Source organism: Hylobates moloch, unplaced genomic scaffold (genome assembly GCF_009828535.3).
Source record: "Hylobates moloch isolate HMO894 unplaced genomic scaffold, HMol_V3 SCAFFOLD_1841, whole genome shotgun sequence".
NCBI lineage: Eukaryota > Metazoa > Chordata > Mammalia > Primates > Hylobatidae > Hylobates > Hylobates moloch.
In genome coordinates, this window is record NW_026654116.1 from 1 (window position 1) to 4,607 (window position 4,607).

Below are 4,607 nucleotides of genomic sequence, written 5' to 3' on the forward strand. Positions count from 1 at the left end.
TTTCTATAAAGGAATAATGTAGCATAATTGACATTGTAAAGATCAATTTGACTACACACTGGGAGTGACCACATTTACCCATTTCAGCATCTCCTATCATTCTAGTTGCTTCTTCTTTTAGCTTTTTTTGTAGAACTGACAGGTACAAATGCAAAAAAAAAAAAAAAAAAAAAAAAAAAGAAAAAGGAATGAAAATGAATTAGGAAATTAGCATTTCCTACCTACCTTTCTTTGGGTTTAGGGGAGAAATGGAATCTTGTGGAGGGAATCATTTTCCTTCCTTATTTGCAAAGGCATATCACTTATTCATCTGACCTCTGAGAAGAGAAATAATTAGTAATGAATTTCTCTTCATTTATACATTTTATGTTGATTACTGAAGCAATCCTGAAAAGGAAGTAAGCAAGAATTATAATGGATCAATTTCATGTTAAGGAACCTGCAAACAAGACTTTTGTGCCCCAGAAACATTCATCCAGCCTGCCAAACAAATGCCTATCTAGGACTGACGCCTGTAATCAGGCAGAATTTTCCCAGATACAGCTCTTGTTGCTTTCACCTACTTGCAAATCTGAAAAACTGCAAGAGGGCAGGATGCCAATAATAGGGTAACTGCCCTTTGAGACATCATATCTAGTGAGGTTCAGCTTTAATTTTTAGCAAGTGTTTTTGATGAAAGTTGTTACATTTTTCTGATGACTGCTGAGTCAGTTCCTAGTCAAAAGTCAGTGTTATTCAGTGCAAACTTTAATGAAGATGATTTCTGAGAGCTCCATGGGTTGTGTGTGTCTGTGCATGGGGGATAAGAGAGGAGGTGGGCAACTCTCTTAGCCAAGTTTTACAGTTGTTATATGTGGGAGTTTCCAAGATCTTAAAAGGCAGAGAAAGCATCCTATATGTAAACTGTGTTTTAAATAGGTGAAGACTTACATCATCCATGAACAGAAATGGAAGAAATATCCATATTCTTTCTATCTCAGTTGAAATTGCAGAATATCCAGAAGCCCAGGAACTTCTCAGTTGAGGCACTCTTGCCAAGAATGCTAGCCCTAGATTATATTTTTCTTCCCTGACAATATCCCAAGTAGGAGTGCTGTTCCTGCAAATGGCTCAGCATACTGCCTCACCAAAGGAGTAGCAGACACTATCTCCATTATGCACCATCCTTTTGTTCTTCCAGATGGATGTGATTTATGATCTAAGTTCCAGGTATAAAAATAGTGTATTTATGATGAACTTATATAATCTGGCTTTTTACCTGACAAAGGGTGGGGATTACATTTTCACTCTTAGAAAAGCATCTCCATGGAAATAGATTCTATCCATTGGTTACCTATATGATGGATTGAAGAATTAAAGAATATCTATGAATCCACTATGGCATAGTCACTCTAGCACAGAGAAGTCATATAAATGAAAGCAAAACAAAATGTGGCTGCTATACAGACAACAATAGTATAAAGTAGCCATTAAATGTTCCAACTTCTCATCCAACAAAGTCTGGGCTGCCACCTACCAGCTATCTGTGCAACCTTAGGCAATTATTTACCTTCTCTAAATGTAAATTTTTCTTTTCTTTTCTTTTCTTTTCTTTTCTTTTCTTTTCTTTTCTTTTCTTTTCTTTTTTCTTTTCTTTTCTTTTCTTTTCTTTTCTTTTCTTTTCTTTTCTTTACTTTTCTTTTCTTTTTTTGAGACAGAGTCTCACTCTGTCACCCAGGCTGGAGTGCAGTGGCGTGATCTCAGCTCACTGCAAGCTCCGCCTCCTGGGTTCACACCATTCTCCTGCCTCAGCCTCCTGAGGAGCTGGGACTACAGGTGCCCACCACCATGCCTGGCTAATTTTTTGTATTTTTAGTAGAGATGGGGTTTCACCATGTTAGCCAGGATGGTCTCGATCTCCTGACCTTGTGATCCACCCACGTCGGCCTCCCAAAGTGCTAGGATTACAGGCATGAACCACCGCACCTGACCTCTAAATGTAGATTTTTCTATATGTATAGATGATATCATGTGTCACATAGGTTTTTTTGTAAGGATGCGATAAGTAGAACAGCACTATGTCTAGCATATAATTTTAGCTAGATTATTACTATTGGTATCACCAACGTGACCATATTAAATTAGGAGATTGAATCTTATTTATCACTTTTATTATACCCAGACACATGTGGTCTTTGTGTGCATTGACAAAAATGACATTTTCTACTCCCTGAGTAGAAAATTACCATTTATTCAATTACAGTTGACCCTTGAACATGAGTTTGAACTGCATGGTCCACTTATATGTGAATTTTCTTAGCCCTCTGCCAACACTGAGACAGCAAGACCAACCCCAACTTTCTCTTTACAGCTGTAATGATATCTATTCAACCACCCTCTGCTTACCAATATTAAGCTTTTTCTCCTTAATCTTTTGCTATTACTAACTACACTGTAATGAACAACCTTGAACACATCCTTTTTTGCACATATGAGCATGTATTACTTGACATTCAGTTCTGAAAACAGAAACTGCTCCATTTTAAGGATGCAGGGATTTAATATGGGCAATTTTGTACTCACAAGTCATTAGAGGGTCGTTGGCCTAGCTGGAACAATGAGTTCTTTGAAGGAGTCCCCAGAAAGACCTCAGAATTGACAGGCCATGAGAACTCTTCTGTACCTTTGTGGCTTCCCCTGCAATATTAAGTTCAAATTCAAAAACACATTCCATACCTCTGGTTCAAGAATCAGAAAGCCAAGGTCAAGAAAAAATTTTCTCCTTTGAAATTGCTCCTTCTTAGCTAGGGCCCTGGGGAATGGATGGTGGCATGCTGCTGCAGAAAAAGACCTCACAAATTTTTGACCTTGTTGGCCATCAGAAAATAGTCAAAAGAGACAAAAAAATGGCTTCATCCACACTTCTGCCCTCTAAATCTTACTTGACTACATATAATTGATGGAACCTAACTTGCTTTTAGAACTCTAATTACATAGAAGTCTGAGAAATATTGACTTTAGTTTTCTAGAGTCTGCAGTAGTATAAGAAGTCACTCTAGATAAAGGCTGGAATCAATGGTGAGTCAGTCTAACAGAGAATATAGCATCAATTTAATTGATAATATTATTCTAAAGAATTAAGAAAACGTCTCACAGAAACATGTAGTTTTCTCTAGTGTGACTAATTGAAAGAATTTTATTTTTATTTTAATTTTTTTGGAGACAGAGTCTCGCTTTGTCACTCAGGCTGGAGTGCAGTGGCGCTATCTCGGCTCACTGCAAGCTCCGCCTCCCGGGTTCACGCCATTCTCCTGCCTCAGCCTCTCTGAGTAGCTGGGACTACAGGCGCCCGCCACCATGCCCGGCTAATTTTTTGTATTTTTAGTAGAGACGGGGTTTCACTGTGGTTTCGATCTCCTGACCTCGTGATCCGCCCGCCTCGGCCTCCCAAAGTGCTGGGATTACAAGCGTGAGCCACCGCGCCCGGCCCAAGAATTATTTTTATTGGTAGTTGATATTTGACCACATCAGATCAGAGCAAGACTTCCCTCTCATAAATATATTCCGTTTAGTCAAAGAACATGGTCCCAAAGTAGCAGAAAGAATTAACTCTGGAGCAAACAGGCTGAAGCACTCACACATACACATATAGCTTAAACCATAGTGATTCACTCAGGAAGGTGAAGTTGAAGTGGGATTTGTGTGTGATATTAAAGCCTATATGCTTCAAGTCGGGGGAAACAGTGGAGAAGAAGAAGAAAGAAGGCAATCCTGAAAGGCTAGCTGATTGATAAAATATTCAGTTGTTGGGAATAATAAGGCTAATGGGAATTTTCTTGCAAAGTTGTTGAACCACTGTAATGTGCAGAAGTTAGGATGCAGTGCAAGTGAAAGGGCATTATTAGTAATTGTTTGGAGTAGTAAGGTAATGGCCCATAATGTTTGTAACCAGTAAAAATACAGAAATAAAGCACAGTGGCAGCTGTGACAGATTTGTAGTAATGAAAATCTGTGTGATGATGCTGATGTTAAACTTCCATGGTTAAGAGGGAGCACATTTTTACTCACTGCTTGCATGTAGAAGACAATGAAGTGCTGTATAAGCAGGAGCACAGAATAGGGATTCCTGGAAAGAATATATGTTAATAAATTTGTTTCTTAGAGGAGACTAATTATAAGTAACAATACTATGACTTTAATGGAGAACCAACATTCCTTGGACTATAAATTCAACTGTAGTCCAATTTTTCCGAGGAATTCTTAGAAGGGCTAAGTACAAAACCTAAGCTAGCTTTTATCTAAGGCCTGGTAACTACATTCTTTCATTTGCTTGGGCAAAATGCTTGGGGTCGTCTTTGACTTTTGCTCTCTGAATGCACATTCAACCATTATAAAATCCTGTTGACTCTACCTTCAGAATTGATGCAGAACCTGACTGCTTCTCACTACTGCCACTGCAACCACTATGGGACCACCCACCATCAGTTATTGACTGATTTTTTGCAGCTATTCCTCTGCTTCTTCACTTGCTCGCCATGCTATTTTCAACCCAGCATCCACAGCAATCTTAAAAATCAGGTCACCCTTTGATCAGAATTCTTCAATGTTTCCTTATTTTGCTTACAGAA

At 38.7% G+C, this 4,607-nt stretch overlaps 1 long non-coding RNA gene across 2 annotated transcripts; it reads right to left on the bottom strand.

Moving 5' to 3' along the window:
• Positions 1-241: 241 nt before the first annotated feature.
• Positions 242-4,105, bottom strand: LOC131382712 (uncharacterized). Of its 2 annotated transcripts, none has more exons than XR_009212304.1 (3): positions 4,048-4,105; positions 2,563-2,676; positions 242-387 (listed from the first exon to the last, which is right to left on the bottom strand). It is a non-coding gene; the product is annotated as an uncharacterized LOC131382712 (long non-coding RNA). The 2 variants fall into 2 exon arrangements; XR_009212303.1 differs by lacking the exon at positions 242-387 and adding an exon at positions 1,259-1,333.
• Positions 4,106-4,607: the final 502 nt, after the last annotated feature.